Source organism: Motacilla alba, chromosome 14 (assembly GCF_015832195.1).
Source record: "Motacilla alba alba isolate MOTALB_02 chromosome 14, Motacilla_alba_V1.0_pri, whole genome shotgun sequence".
Taxonomy (NCBI): Eukaryota; Metazoa; Chordata; class Aves; order Passeriformes; family Motacillidae; genus Motacilla; species Motacilla alba.
Genome location: NC_052029.1, coordinates 7,110,302 through 7,127,399, shown reverse-complemented (window position 1 = coordinate 7,127,399; position 17,098 = coordinate 7,110,302). Strand labels below are relative to the sequence as shown.

Below are 17,098 nucleotides of genomic sequence, written 5' to 3'. Positions count from 1 at the left end.
ATCTCATTTATTTGCTAATGAGATGTGTAATTCCTAAGTACCATTTTGAAAATGTACCTCATACTATTTAAAAGTGTCCCTGTGTTCTCTAAGTGTGAGGCAGTTCCCCTGAACCTTGAAATGAGCTGGTAGAGGAAATCAGGACTTCATGTTTTCTGGGTAAAACCTAAATCACACGGAACTGTATCAAAGTAACAACTGGTGTAGGCAGGGAATGATTGTAATGGTGTGAGGCTGAGAACTTTTTTTCAGACTCCTGAGTAATTGCAACAAAAAGAAAATCTCACTGACATGAGGCTGAGAAAAGGCAAAAGTGAATATGCTGCCATTTATGTTTTTAAATGGAACAGACAGTTCAGAAATTGAATGGCTGTGCACAGCTGGCAAAATGTGCCCAGAAAAATAATCAAAGAAAAGAAGAAAGGGAGGGGAAAGTGAGGGACAGAGAAAGCGAGGAAGATTACAGGTAAGATCACCACAACAGAAATACAGGAGAGCTAATGTGGAAGATGCACGACCTCATAAAAGATAATTAAAGGAGCTGGAAATAGAAGCAAACAAAAATAAAGTAATATTATTATGTAATCTGAAAGGAAGTATTACTTTGCTTATTGGTTAAGTGAGTTTGCATAGTAAATATAATTTTATACATAAACAAATTGAAACATTTTGGCTTGGTAGTATAAGAAAAAGACAGTAACACCTGAAAGCTGAATTTGACATGTGCACTATACTCTTCATTCAGTGTCTTCTCTTCTGATGTGCCACTGTTGCTAAAACAGCTTGCCCAAAAATGGCAGCAATCACAGGAGAAGTGATAATAATTAATAGCACTGATGTAATTACATGATGTGTGTTTCTTTAGTAAGAACTAAAATGTCAGGAGGAACAAAGGCTTTACAATAGCTGTTTAAACGAGTTAAATAAGTTGAATTAAGAATGCTTAGAAAGAAACTTCTAAGTATGAGTATTATGGGTAACTATACATGGCTTGAACGACTTCAGTTCCTGCATCACCCCAATGATTCAACCCTCTGAGCACAGCCTGTCTCCTGGAGACCTGCAGCTGGCTTTGGAGGTTACCCTGGATAACCACCCAGAGAGATTCCAGAACCATCAAGAGAGATTTTGGGAAGTGGAGATCAAGTATCAGCAGATTTGAAGCTATTTTGGGCATGAGGCCAAGACACCTGAAGGAATCTGTCTCTGAAATCACAGCTTCCTTACAGCCTCTGGTATCATCGTCATCATCATCATCATCATCATCATCATCATCATCATCATCATCATCAGTCAGTCTTATGTGAGTTCCCCCCAAAGAATTGGTCTAGAGCACTGTAACAATCTTAGAGAAACAGAATTGCTGAGAGAGTTGTCTCCTCTAATTCACCTTAGTCCGAGTCTGCCCACACAGTAAAATTAAGTAATGGTATGATTTTTAATTGCATAAAAGGAAAAAAAAAATCAAAGTTGTACTTGTGAATTTGGAGATGATAAATGCAGTAGATTGAAGTGAAAATATGTTCACCCCCTGTATTTGCCATTTGCAGGCTGTTCTCATACAAGTAACTTACCCTGATGGAAATCTGCCAAACCAAAGCCAGGCGTGTTTTCTCACAGCACACTTTTTAAAACCAAAGAACTGTCTGGAGGGTTAGTCCTTCCCAAGGGCTAATTAGGAATTAAACTATGCTGAGAAGTTAGCTTTGTAAATTATAGATATTGTATGCTATTAAATACCAATTACTAGGGTAAGCTGATTCCTACCACATATTTATTAAGGTTAATTTACAAGGTGTGTTGTAGGCATTATTGAACATTTATAAAAATGGAATAGCTATGATTATTAATAAATGATCCTGACAACAAAGAAATCCCTCCTGTTCTTCACTAAGACCATGAAGTTCATTAAATCTTTCCAAGGAGAGTGGGACTGCTCTGGCAGAGACAGCAGGAGTGTTTTTCAGCTGTTGCACTGGCACAGAAGGCTCTCAATTGCACAGGGATGCTGGACAGTGGCAGTGGGGCAATTTTCCTACACAGTGTGTGGAAAGGTCTGTTCCCTGTCTCTGGCTGTCACTTCTGCCTGCATTTGGTGATATTTTGCTGCCTTCAAAAGTTCATATTTCTGCAAGAGGGGAGACCAGCCTGAAGGAAATGCCTCTAGAAGTTAGCTGACAAGTAAGGGCTTAGGAAATTGCAATGTCAAAGATAGGAACTTATGTCCAAAGTCCATTGTCAGAGCAGATTTTCAGTATCTATTCAATTTGCACATGATGATTTGAGGACACAGATGACTGCCATTTTGTCATTTACAAGCAACTCCTACCACCTACCATAGCTGTTCACAAGAAAACACAATTTCAGGAAGCTAATTTCTTCATTTTCTTGTTCATTTTATTCGTCTTTTGTTGTTATGACTTTTAAGAAATGTTATTTGTGTGGTTTTCATTTGCTCCTTCGTGAGTTGTCCTCTCATTTGCTTTTCTTTCATTCCTACATCCTTCTCAATCTCTACACAACATTGTTAGTGGTTGCATTCCTCTCATTTTTTTGTTGGCCTTCCTTGAAACATATTTTCCTAACATTTGGTTTTCTATTAGCCTATGTCCCTGAAAACACCAGCAACATGATTAATCAGCTACTGATCTTTTTCTCCTGCTCCCTTTACTAAAACATTTGGAAGACTACTCTCTGCTGCCCTGGCGACTCCTCTGCAGCTTGGAGCTGGCAGCTGGAGTTGTTTTCCAAGGGGAATTCATCTCCTTGCTTTCTATGCACAGTTACTAACAAATCAATCAAACTCCTTCCTCTGAATTGAGGAGAGGCCTCGGACAGCAGGTGACACTATTTCAACTTGTATCAAAAAGGGACCTGCAAAAAGGAGACAGAACTGCTCCCTCATTTTGTTTGAAAGAGCTATTTATTTAAGTATACAACTTCCTGGAAATCCGACATATACTATCCAACTTGATGAAAACACCACAATTTCTTTGGTGTACTAATACTTAAATTTACCACTACATTTTGGAGGGCCTGGGCAGAAAGATGAATCCTTGGGAGGAAAGCTTGGTTATGATGAACTTGTGAAACAACTGGTTACCTCAGTACAATTAGGGAGCATGCAGTCTACCTGCACATTACGTAGACATGGAAAAAATAATTGTATTTTAGGTGGGATGATTACTGTAGGAGACAGAATATGTTTCCTTTTTATTATCTGTCAAGTCAAAGTTGCAGGCAACTTAATGTATTTCACTATAATATTAGTACAGTAGCATTAAGAAAGTCTTAAATAAAAACATTTCTGTGAGGTAATAATTAGAGAGGCTTTGATTTATGCTCCTAAACCCTTTTAGATATATATATATATATATTTAATAAAGGTCATTTTGTGAAGAGCTGAGTGTTTTCAGTTCTGGGTATAATCTGCGTATAAAAATCTGCAGCTAAGTGGAGAAAGAAACTAAATTAAAAAAAAAAAAAGAAATAAAAAGGTATTTTCCAGCAGACTTTATACAATGCTTCTTCAAATATACAGCATGCGGGACAAATAAATGCAGTTCTTTACTGCCTCCTATCAGCTATTTCTAAGGGCAAAAAATACAATCTCTGTGATAAACGAGTTCACTGAATTTAAGGATAAACTTAGGAGCCTTTTGCTCTTTACAGTGCCCCGGCAGGGCTGGAAAGGCTGCGCTTGGCTCCCGGCCCCGGCAGCCGCTGGAGCTGGGCCCGGGGAAGGGGCGGGAGCCGCCGGGGCTGGGCAGCGCTGCTGCGGGCGCGGCCCCGCCGGGCTCCCTGCCAGCCGTGCCAGGCTGCGGCAGCGCTGCTGCGGGGCCCGGGCCTCGCTCCTCTGCTCGCTCCTTCCAGAGAGAGCTGGAGGGAGGCATTTGGGCAGAACGCGGCTCCACCTCCCTGCAACAGCCACAATACGTGTTGCTGTGACCCCGTGGAGGTCGCTGCCGCTCGTGCTCTGGGGCACGCCAGTTGAAGCAGGAGCCCAGCTGGCTCTGGGGCTGCCTTCCCACTGAGCCTCGGCAGCATCGCACCTTTCCCCGGCACAGCGATCAGCGTCCCAGCGCCCTGCGCCCGCCGCCGCTGCTGGCCTCGTGTGGGACACGGGGACCCGGCTGGCTCTGGGGCCACGCAGCCCCCGGCTCGGGAAAGCTGGCAATCCCTTCCTCTGCTCCCAGAACTCTGGCTCGGCGTGCACAGTTCTGCCGAAACGCAACACAAGCCCCCGGTCTGCCCTGAGCGTGAGGGCCGGGCTCACACGCTCCGTCCGCCCAGCTGCAGGCGGGCCCGTGTCTGCACAGGGCTCCTGCGCCAGGCAGAACCTACCGGGAACTTTTAAACTATGGATAAATAAATCTCACTTGCCTGGACGCTACCTGTTTGCTCCATTCCCAAGAGAGAATCTCACTCCTGGTGCGCAACCTTTGGTGCATTTTTAGGCGAAGGAACAGGAGGGCAGAGAGGAGCTTCGGCTGATCTACCTACAGAGCGCAGCATTTGGGAGTCAGTGCCTCTCCTCTGCCTCAGCGTGCCCATCCCTGAGGGGAGCAGCGCGTTTCAGAATAGCAGGGGTTCAGAGGAGCAGGCTTGAGAGCAGCATATTTCAGAGCAACCACCTACAGGATGTGCAAGTCCAACTGTAAACAACCACTGCAGTGTGGCCACCACAAAAGGAGCACTACATTAGCTCCAGAAAGGTAATGAAGTCCAATTTGCCTTTGAGGAAATACAGAAACAGGGTTTTTACACTTTCTCACCTACATAAACATTCTTTAGACAAGAAATGGTAATAAATAGAACTAGAAAATTAGTTCTAGAAATTCAGTTCTGTTCAGAAAGTCAGTTCCTAGTTTAGAATACTCTTCATAACATTTTTTCTGCTGATTGTCATTAATAACTAATGACAGTTAATGACATTGTTTCTAATAACAGCAGGGTCCTTACATGTCCTTTCACACATTTTCAGTAAAATTTGACTCGAAATATTTAGTTCCTTTCATATTTATCCTTGTCATTCTCTGCTTGGAGAAGGCCTGGCTGGTCTGAGGGCTTACAGTATCAGACAGCCTGTCACTCCTCATGTTTCCTTCCTCTGTCACAATTTAATATATTTTGTCCTGCTAGCTGCTATGAAGCAGGAGCTCAATTTGATTCAAAAGGAGTCCAAATGGGTGAGCAAGTGGCATTACATAATGACCAGCTACAGCTGCAGTCTGGCTTGCTGTTGTTACTGAGCTCCCTGGGTCATAAATGTTTGCTCATTATGCCTCATACCTTGGCTGTGCAGCAGCACTCCACTGCTGCTGCCTATCAGCACATGGATCCCTCTCCCTCCTGGATCTATGGAATGTGCATGTGAGCAGCATTCTGGATCCTTCCTCCTTCACCCACCAGCTTGGCACTGTGGGATTCCTGGAAATGAGGCAGGGTCTGCTTTTCGGTGTGCAAGCTGCAATAATTGCCAAGATTACTTTCCATTATCATCCTTATTATCTCAGTCACATACGTAGTTTTTTCAAGCAGCCTTTTGTTTGTGAGGAAATAGATGTGATCAGGCAGCTGAGAACTATGGGAGACAGCATAAGACCAGACTTGGTGCTTGTGAAAAATCAAAATGAAGCCTCTGCTCATGAAACAGATCAAGCACATTCTGGTGCCTGTTTGTGACAACTGAATTAGAGACATTTTTCAAACAGTTCATTCCTGTATAAAGGCTAAACTTGTAAAGGTCAGCAGAATACTGAGTTATTTTCTATTAAAACGTCGGTTGCTGAAGGATGCTTTTCTAGTGTAACTAGATTTTCAAGAGATTTTGCAACTTTGTTGATATGATTTTTTTTTCCTGCTTATGCATTTTCCAGGAGAATATATTCTGCACTTTGGTTTGTTTTGGAGATAGTAGTTTCAAGACAGAGAAACCCTGAATACATATTATTGCTCATTAACAACTGAATATGCTTCCTTTTTATTTTTGTTTACTATGACAAGAAAACACTACTATAGGAACAACCTAGAGCAATAAAGTAAGGGGAGCAGATTATGCTTTGTGCTTGAAAGGGTTTTGAAATTTCAGAATTTGGTTTCTTTCTGGTTTGGATGAAAACTAAGTATTTTAGCGGTCCCTGCAAAAGGCCAGTCCAGCACTGGCTGTCCTGCATCTCACGGACACAGCTGTGGAGCTGGGCAGCCAAGTCCTGAGGAGCTGCAGACTGGAAAGCCAAAATCCCAGTGCCACATGGGCGCCCTGTACAGCAGCCAGGAGCTGGAGCCATCTCCCCAGCAGCTCCTCAGATGTGTGGCAGAGGTTGAGGGAGCTGAGAGCAGCTCTGAGCGCTGGGCAGGGAACAGAGGTGCTCGGCTGAGCAGCTGCCAGAGCCAGAGAGAGCCTCCAAACCACGGCCATTCTTCATTAGCCTTTGGATAAAAGCACACTGCCATGGGTGCTGCTTTGATCTGTGCAAATCAGCACTCTCCACTCAAAGCACTTCTGACCAGCTTTAGCTGAGGCTCCAAATCACAGATTCTGCGAAAGCTGAGCTCCTGTCTCCATCAGGAAATCCACTTGCAAATCCACTCTTCTGAGAGCAGCCCATTGTTGGGACACAGGCCTGATGCACAGGCTTTAATGTGTTCAGGATTAGAGCCCAATGGATTTCACACTAAGAACCAAGAGATAAACAACTGCATTCTTTGAGACTTGTGATGCAGTCTGTTTCTGAAGACTTGGGATGAGAGAAAGACATTATATTTACACAAATTTACACTACTTAAATTTTTAGACCTCATATTACTCTTCTTAAAGAACAAAAAATACTCATGATTCTCTGCTATTTAGGAGTAAGGGAAAAACACATGAATAATAGATGTCATTAATGCCAGCAGCAATTATAATTTAATTGCCCACAGACATTTATTTCTGCTTATTTTTCCTCTTACCAATACCACCACAGGAAAAAAATGAACTCACAACTGAATTTGATATAATTTTACATAGCTAGAATTAAGACTCAATATTTTTCTTACATGACGATGATGATACTTGTAGTTAGTTGACATTCAAGAGGCTGTTCTAGGTGTACTTTGTTTTGAAATCAGAACTATTCATTCAAGACTCATTAGGTTTAAGGCATGAGTTTTACCACATGGCTTCAGGTCTCTGCACAGACTCCTTTAGCTTCAAGTGTTTGGGGAATAAAAGTGAATTCTTAATTTAACAAGACATAAATTATAGTTCTTTGTATTTTCTCTGAATTATTACATTTTAATAACACTTCTAGCTTTGGTGCTTTCAAGAAAAAAAAATATTACACCCCATATCCAGCTGTCTTTTTCTTGAGAGGGTGGCTGACCTTCCCTAACAACCAGTTGTTTTACCTTAATTCTTTTCCAGGCTGCATATCTTTAATTCTACAAAGTTTCTTAGGTTTTTGGGTTTTGGTTTTTTTTTTTTTTTTTTTTTTTTTTTTTTTTTTTTGGTTGTTTTTTTTTTCTTTTTAATTTCTTTCAATGATTATAACCTTCCACTGTAAAAATAGAGATTTCCTGTGAAGCAGCCACATCACTGGCTACAATATATCAACACATTGATGCCCGTTTAGTTTTACACAGCTCCAAGTGCAGGAGTGGGTGGCTGTCCTGGCTCACACGGAACTGCTGCTGACGTACAATAATTACCCAAACTTTAGAGCTTTAGCACATCTCTCTCTCCATTCTGTTAGCACACAAGAATGATAGAATGATTTAGGTTATTAACAGGTGCTGTTTCTTACGGCTGTGTGCAGATATATCGAGCTGTGCTGTTGATATTGGCTCTGATCGTGTTTAGTTGAATTCCCTTTAAAAATAGGTATGAACGAAAGCTATTTGGAGGAGGATATATTAAAATTTTATAACATGTTTTCCAGTGTCTCATGCACATCTTGGCTATTTCCCTGCATAATCAGCTTGCGTGATTGAAGGTTGAACTGCAAAGGGCTGAATCCTGAAAACAGCAGTTCCTGTAAACCATATTGCTGCAGCCTGGGGTTTTCTCCAACCCCCCCCCCCCCCAAAACAAAAATGATCCACCAGCAGGGACTTGACTGAGGATATGTGGTCTTTAGGCAGAAAAAGACTAAGGTACCTGCAGACAAGCATTGTGTGGGATGGCTTTAGATGTTTAATGCATTGTGCTCAAGCACTTTTATCAGGTGAGTCCCATATGAAAAATAAAATATACAGGTTAAAGCCTGCTCTTGAGCCTTCTTGCCCTCAGTTGGTCTAGGAGTCTACATGAGTGATGTGTCTAAAGGCACAAGGTAATTATGTGGAGTACCTGGTCCAGCTGGGAACAGGCGGGTTTGGCTTTGGAAGCAGCAAAGCTGGGCTGCCTCAGACACAGCTGTCCTGCTGAGAGAGCTGAGTGCTGAGACTTCTCACTCAAATGTGCTCCTGCACTGAGCTGGGATTTTACGGGTTCAGATTTAAAATGCAAAGCAGTGCTTTTCCCCCTCCTTTTACATTGTTTGTGTTATTGTTTCACACACAATATGACATCAGAGGCTGAGCAATGTGGCTCCCCGAGCAAATTGGTATAAAATGAAGTCAGCAACCTGCTGGCAAGAATAGCTCACTCATTCCAAACCACAGCTCCTGTTTGCACCTTCTCTCCCCAGAAAAGCCTCTGATTTTAATACCCTGAAGCACAGAACGTGTTGCTTACTTACAGAAGAAAAATACTTCTGAAAAAACAGAATTTAATTGTTGATTTCATTGTCTCTTTCTCAACTTCTGGCATAAAATAATAGAACAGAATAGACTGTTCCAGTTGGAAGTGCAGTGATCACTGCTCTGCCTGACCAAGTCAAAGCAGGTTAAAGCATTGTCCACACGCCCTTCAACACTGACAGCCCTGGGGCACTGACCGCCCCTCTAAGGAGCTTGTTCCAGTGTCTGACCACCCTGTTGGTAAAGAAACCCTTCCTAATGACCTGCCTAAGCCTCCCTGGTGCAGTGCTGAGCCATTCCCACACATCCCGTCGCTGGATACCAGGGAGGAGGGATCAGCACCTCCCTCTCCATGTGTCCCCTCCTCGGGATCCTCCCTCAGCCTTCTCTCCTCCGCAGCATTCCCGTCCCAAGTCCTTATCTGCTTGTCATAGGACACCCCCCACCCCTTTGGCAGCTTTGTTGCCCTCACCTGGGCACGTTTAAGCAGAAATGTCTTTAGCTGAGCAAATCTCTCGAGCCTTTGTTTTAAATGCACAGTAGGAAGTCCAGTATCAGTGTGAACAAGGATTATTCTCTAAGGAAACCTTGCCAGGAAGTGACAACAGTTATCATTCCAAAACAAATACATGCTCATGTACACCTACAAGTCAGAGTCACTACAACATCAAAATTGTTCCTCGCTTATATTCCCTTTATCATGATAAAGGTCAGGTTCTTTCACCAATCTCTAGTCAAGTGGACTGATGCATGTATAATAAATTACAGAAATGCCCTTTGAGCCTCTATTATTTTGTGAAAAGAAAGAGCTAAGCAAAGGGTGCTCATCCACCCATAAGAAAAAAAAAAACCCAAAACATAATAGAAAAATCTTTCTTCTTTTCTTATTGAATTTCAAACAGAGAAACAGGAAAGTCTTATTACATTTTTTAGTCCTGCCAAGGCCAAACAGATTCATAATTGGCAGTTAAGCACATATTTATCTGCCTTCTGGGTCTGTCTCCAATCTGAAGAGAGAAAGATCTGACAATCTATTTCAATCAATGCAATAACTGTTGACACACTAGGAGGAATTCTGACAGTATTTATCTGTGGCACAATAGTCTCAGAGTGGCACAGCTTTCTCCAGCTTATGCTGATGGCAGGCAAACCACAGAATTCTACTATGGCTTGGAAACACATCTGAGTTGCAAACATTTAAACAAAACCTAATAAAAACACAGGGAGAAGCTGGACATACTTTCAATTTCCATGTTTTGCACGGAACTTGGAAATATTGCATTATTAATACCCAGAAAAAGGAATGAAATATGTACAGCATATAAGTAAATAATCCCCTTTCTCCTACAATTTTCTGAAAGAAATTAGGATTGCTGAGCATTTGTTAATCCTAACGTAAGTCAGGTAGAGTGTTCAAAAGAGAAGTTGTTCTGACACCTGATCCTGTGTCTGCGTATGTAACGCTCTCTACCTTTTATACTCAGTTCCTCACTCTGAACTGCAAGAACAACTGGTGTTTAATGAAAGACAAACTCTGTTTCAAAGTTTTTTTCCATTTGTTTGGGGCTTTTTGATGTGAATTCCTGTAAGCACTAGAGGAGATAACAAAACATCAGTGGTTCTCTGTGGATATGTGATGCTGGCAGATACAGAATTTAATCAAAAAGATCTTGCTGCTGAGGTTACTTGTCCATGTGCTTTCTATGCATTAAGAGCATAAGTTCTAATACAGACATCTGAGTTTCTGGCTACAATATTACATTTTGTGTGGATTGTACTGGATGTGGAAAGGCTCCACACTGGATGTAACCATCACAGAATGGCAGATCCATCTCTCTTGGAGACATTAATGCTAGAGCCTTGATTATAATGTTTTGTCTAACTTGATTTTTGTTTCCAACTATTTGGTAAAACAAGGCTCTAGGATATCACTATATACATCTCAACCATTTTTTTCCTGTTGAAAATTAAACCATTCCTACTAAGCTGCGTCATACTAATCCTTAGTTTCCCAACCATAGAGGAATCTGTTCTGCCAGGCCAGTGCAATGAGCAAACACAAACTCTCAGAAAGTCTGTACAGACCAGTTTAAATGAAAAAATAACTTTTTTTTTTTTTTTAGTGTTACAACAATTCTCTAACTGAAAATGCAAAAAAAGCCCCACTGGCAGAAGTATATGAAGTGTTTCCAAAGACCAAACTTGGTGTATTAACACTGCAAGTCTTTTGGTGACTTCACCATGAGCACATAAAGTCATGGTGGTGGAGGTGGGAATTGAGGGACTGGACTCTGAGTCCACGACTGCTGTTTCACTAAACATCTACTTGTTTGCTCCTAGGAAAGAGAAAAAAGAGAGGCAGGTTAGCCTACCAACCAAGCAAAGGGATCATATCAGCAAGAACCACACCTGGGTGAAACATGACTGTTTAATAGGGCATAGACATGCCATGTAAAAGACTAAAACATGGGCTAAAAATCCATAATTAACATATAGAAGAGAGGACAAAATGATTGCTACATGATTTATCTGTTATTGTACTGGAAACGAACTATTAACCACTGTATTTCTGGCTGTAAATATATAATACAAGGAGAATTTTCCTGAGGTAGCATTGATTAAGGTTGGAGGTAAATTATACTAAATACAAAGGGAAAACCACTTACAGCATATTGAGCTTCTGTGGGAAGTTTGAGTAATGATCCATTATTGTAAACAGAAATTATTTACAGTACCATGCTGTGAGAAGCAATAGTTCTGACAGAATTAATACAGTAATACAAGGACATTGCCTTTGGTCACAGAGGAAGTTCACAGGCATGCAAATATCAGAGCTTCCAGCAGGCTCCCCTTAGGGCAGGGACTGTGCCTTTTTCTGCCTGGCAAATTCTGAGCACATCAGGAATAAATAAATAAAAACAACACTGCATGGAAAAGTGTTCCAAATAATCTATGTAACACTGAAAGAGTTCATTGCTTCAGTCAGCTGAGCAAGAAGGTTCTTACCCAGCAGCAAAAGCCCTTCAGGCAGGTAACAGCCCCAGGGATGAAAACCTGACCCCACGCTTAGCCCCTGTTGATGATGTTGTGCCCAGAATTTCAGTTTTCAGAGACTGGTAATTTAACCTGTCATAAGTGAATGTTCCCAGAAAACAGGGCCCTGAGCACCTGCCTGTATTTGACATTAAGGCAGAGAAGGTTGAGACTTTGGCTTCTATGAGTTCTAGAGCAAAACAAGATTGAAGGCAGAGAATCAAAGCTGCTGCCTAGACAGTTTTGCTCCCAACAATAAAAGAAAAGGACAGCATACAAATCATACGTGTGTGTGCCTGGCAGGAGTCCACAAAGCCTTGTTCTTGGAAGACATTCTGAGAAAGCTAAAGAGGCATTCTGCAATCCATTAAAAATAATGTATGCAGAGTAATGGCTTATAACTAGAAATGTCTGAGAATAGAAGCATCAGTTTTACTTTTCCTTCTGGGCCTGTACTTAGTTTTTGGATGAAGAACTGCACTGTGAAAGACCAGTGGGTGACAACAGTCCAGCTAATAAGGAGGAAGACATGACAGAAGAGGTTGTATTATTAAGGGCTGTAAACTGTCCCCTATTCAGCCTGACTTCTGACACATTTTACTTCAGGCAGGTACCGTTGGGCAGACACTCAAAATCTGTCCCGGGTGTTGTTCTCCTGCCAAGATGCACTTGGGTTCAAAAGCACTGTTAATTAGCATAATTAGCAGTCCCCCATTCATCATTTTGTATCAGCTAATCATGGTTCTTAGAGGAACTTAAATTTGATGTAGTGGCACCCTAACAAATTATTGAAACCCAAACCCCAGTATTTCTGTTTGAGTATCAATTCATCAGGAGGGAAAAGGTCCAGTTTTGAAATGTTCCTCACATTCTGTAAACCCATCCAACTTACCTGCTGAGAAGTAAAGCACTGTAAGAAAACAGCTTATTATTTGGATTGTAGCTAAATAAAAGAAGAAAAATCCCCAAGACAGTGAAGTTAGTCCTCAGTACATTGATAATACTGCATGAATACAGACACCAGTGAGAGTGGTTATATTCCAGACTGGAAATAAAATTCCTGTGGCTTAATAAAAGGCAGACATGAGGGAAATGTCATGGGATAGCAACCACCCCATCTTCATGGCTTCAGTGCAAAAGCAACCCATATTCATTTTCAAGGACTTAGAGTTAATTTAACAACTCAGTTTTATTCAGTGGCTTTTGTGAAAGGGGTTGTTGATCTCAGTGATGTTACAGAACACAGCTCTGAAAGAGGAACTGATTAAGTTGGTCCTGTCAGGAAGGTCAAGGAGATGGATAGGGTGAGATGTGCTCATTGGGGTGCGGGGTTTCTGTGTGAGATGGGGCACAGTGGACATGAAAAAGGCAAATAAACCCAGGCAATGCACTGTGCTGAGGAGGGAAAAGGTACTGTGAATTTAATTCAGCAGCAGCACATTCGTAAATTGAGCAGCGCTGAGGTACCACTACTGAAGATGTGCTGAACTACTGAAATTCAGTTTATAAATATTGGCCTAACTCCACTAAAGTAGGTGTTCATGAAACACGTTCAGACAGAGCTTCAGAAATGTTCTAAATTTCTCTGATTCTGCCATTCTCAAAAAGTGCCAGTTCCACCAAGAGCAAAGTAAAGCCTGAGCACTGATCAAAACTTCACACTAAATAATATTGTTTTCAAAATATCAGATCTACATTTTTATACTTTTGTCTCAGCTTACAAATTATACAATATACGAGTTTGTATCGAAGTAGAGAAAAGAATAAAGAGAATAGTAAGAAAATAGAGGCCATAAAAGCAATAACCTAGTAGCAGAGAGACTTCAGGAATGAATAATTTTTAATTCCAGAAAAAAGAAAAGAAACTGTCCAACAAGGAGTTTATGGAGGCAACTTTCTTTGCTGTAGACACACACCAAAGTGGAAGGCAAAACATTAGGCTGAAGATACTTTCCTAGAGATCTGAATCCTATTGCTGCCTCCCTGAGACATCACAGACACCTGTATGCAGATGTTTTCAAGAGCAATGTAGCACAGACAGCCACAAACTCAAGAGAAGACATGGCTGAAGATGCCCCACAGCCAAGCAGTCATTCCCAGCACACATCATAGGGAGGAGGAAGACACAGGAAAAGGTTAACTTAGGCTAGTGAAGAACAGACATAAAACAAAAAGAAAAGGCTCTGAGAGAAGAGGGAGCACAAGGCAGGAACACACCCCTGGGACACTGACCCAGCTGACCCAGAACTGTCCTGGCTGCAGTCCGTGCAGCGCTGCTGGCTGCAGAGCTCCTGGGCACACCCACAAGGACACCTGTGGCACCTCTCAGCTCACAGCAGGGCAGTGCCACAGGCTCACCTGCTCAGCCTAGCAGGATTAATCCATCCTGATTCCATCACTGGACAGGTGAAGGCTTTTCCAGCCCTCTCCTCCTGTCAGCTCAGTGTTATTCTTGTCTGTGCAACGTGCCCATGACCACGCAGCCCTTTAAACCTCATTCCCAGAGGAACAGGGCCTGGCCTGCTGCAGTTATTTTGATAATGCTTTTCAGTAAAGACTGCTTAGAAGGAAATATTTGCATTTTGGTAAAAAGATTGCAATTGGGTGGACAGGTTCAATGTGTGTTCAGGCAAGGGAAGACTTTTAAAAGTTGCTGAAATTTTCTTCTCCAAAGCAGCAAGATTTTCTCATTTATTGAGATATATATCTGTCATTGTTCTTTAAGAGTAGAGGTGTCACTCTGCAAAAGGCCATTAAAATGCAAAAATAGAACTAGGCCATCTTTATGCTGCACGTCAGGGTATGTGCAGGGACGTTATTGATCACAGAAATTACACATAAGAGGTTCCTAAAATAACACAGGGGGAGAGGCAGCAGCTCTCACAGTTGTCTTTTAAGTCTGAAGGTTCAAAATAAAATGGGATCATTATTGAAATGTTAAATAGGAATAGAAAGTTCCTGTTGATACAGGACTGCCTGTGTCCTAATTACGGAAAGATTTTCTGTCTTCCTTTTCCTCCAGTCTCCTATCTACTTGGCACTTCCTTCAAAAGGATATGTACATCATCAATAGAGAAAATTAAGTAATCTGAAGGCTGAAGTCACTTACACTTTGGAATAATTCCTAAGATTACTTGTAATAGTAAAATTAAATGGTAGTCTTTAATGTGATGTTAATTTCCTTTAAAATTTGCAATATAAACTCAAATAAAAATATAAAGTGAGTCCTCTCCCCTAGTAAAGGTCTGGGTGGTAATTCCAAGGGGGAAAATGGAAAGATATTTGTCCCCTGTTCCTCAGGAGAAGTTCTGAAATCCACAATTTTAGGTGCAAAAAGGAAAGTGTATTATAAAATCTGTTTCTTCATTTTCTGTTACTGTTCCTCTCTAGTGCCTAAGCATGAAACAGGTATTTTACCTCTTGCTGAAATGTCATCAGTGCTGCACCAGGAAACGCTTGTGAGTGAATGAGTGTTCGAGCAGGGAAGGGGTGTGTGCTGAGCTCCCAGCAGGAGCCCTGGGCTGAGCACTGGCACCCCCAGGCTGGCCGGGGGAGCTGGAGCCTCCTGCCCTGCCGGGGCTGGGGCTGCTCTTGGGGCAGTCGGGCTCTGGCAACGCCAGGTGTGAGTCACACACTCCACAAGGGGCCTTGATAACTGCAGCCACGGGGCTGGACGGGATTCGCTTTAAAAACCAGGAGCTGGGCATGGATCAGCTCTGAATTTACCCACACAGCACGTACCACTCTGCTTTGCTCGCAGCATTCCATCTGAAGATTCACCTCAGTGGCCAAAAGCAAATGAGATGGGCTAAGTCTCACAGAGACTCCCCCACCAAAGACTTCATTTTCCTTCTCAAAAAGAGTTATTTGTCTCATGCTGTCTCGCCTAATTATTTTCCCCTGAAACTCTTGTGCATATATTTGAATAAAACAACATTATGTAAATAGAAAATAATTCAACTCCAGAAATCCTTGCAATAACAATGTGGAACACACCATAACTAAGCAGCTAAATGTTAGGATATTATTCTACATAAAGGGCCAACCCAAATTACTGTGGCTCATATAAATGCCTGCTTAGATAAGGCTTGGCATTGATTAAAAGACAACCATACATAGGGCTCTAAAATACTACTGAAAAAATTTATTTATTCTTAGATTTTAGAAGTTAACATCTAAAGATGCAAAGAATTAAATTGTACCTTTTGGAAGGCAGGACATCACTATTCACTAAAAAAACCCAAAAGACCCAACATTTCAAGAAACTAATAAAAAAATCAACATCAGAAAACAGAGGAGGGATCACACCTGAGGGAAAAGAGGGGCAGGTTTGAAGAGCTCTTGGAAAAATTATATTCTGTTTCTATTTGATGGCCCAGAAGGATCCATCTGCATACTGGGAAAAAGGACTTGGGCCCACCATGTGTCATTATCTTTGAGAATTCATCCAATGGATGAATTTCTGTAAAACACTCATAAACAAGGTGTGCTGTCAAGCCTTAGAACAGAAGACAATTAAAATAATTTAGTATTCATTTAATTCATGAATTAAGGGACAAGGGAAAGGAAGGGAGAAAGGAATAGAAATGGACATGGTCCATTTCCACTAATGCAGATTTCTCAGGAATAAATGGAGCTTAACCTGAGCAATTCCCTTTCATGTCAATGTAACAGGCCCTTTGGAGGAGGAATGATGCAGATACAAAAAAATCCTGATTTTTAACAGGCTTTCAGAAACTGTTTCTAAAAGGTTAGTGCAAAATTGTCTGAAAACTGTTTTCAAAGAATAATTCTAAATGATCCTATTTTTTAGTGGAGGGATGCAGTGAATGGAGTTCTGTAGTAATTTATTCAGCCTCCAATATTTTCACTAATGAGGAGGACAATGGGACAGTGTACATGTATATATTAAATCTGTGAACACCATCAAGCTGGAAGGTGCTTCAAAGATTTTGAAGGACAGAATTGGAATTCAAGAGATTATAAAAAGCTGAAACATGCAGTGAAAAACAAGGTGCATTCCTATTAAATGTGTTTAAGAACAATAATTGTGAAGAGCAGTCTGACATAAATGGATTTTTGGGCTTTAGGGGATTGAAGGCAAAAATGGATCAACAAAACTCTGCTGATATCAGAGAAGAAATTGTATATTAGAGGGCATAATTAAGTAGACATCCTGCAAGATACGAGACATATGAGAAGACACGAAATGCCAAACCTCAAGAAAGATGGATTTCTGAAATCTCTAATCATTCTATGTGAGAAAAATTTAAACACTCATTCTGTGGTGCTGAGACTTCAAAATACATAAAGTGCTGCAGCACAAGGAATAGTCATGATC

General features: G+C 41.4%; 1 protein-coding gene and 1 long non-coding RNA gene across 5 annotated transcripts in view; one reads left to right on the top strand and one right to left on the bottom strand.

The window, feature by feature from the left end:
* LOC119706873 overlaps positions 1-17,098 on the bottom strand; it is a 210,086-nt gene that overhangs the window by 110,168 nt on the left and 82,820 nt on the right. The gene's annotated exons all lie outside the window — the stretch shown is intronic.
* Positions 1-17,098, top strand: part of SHISA9 (shisa family member 9) — a 177,761-nt gene that overhangs the window by 130,209 nt on the left and 30,454 nt on the right. The gene's annotated exons all lie outside the window — the stretch shown is intronic.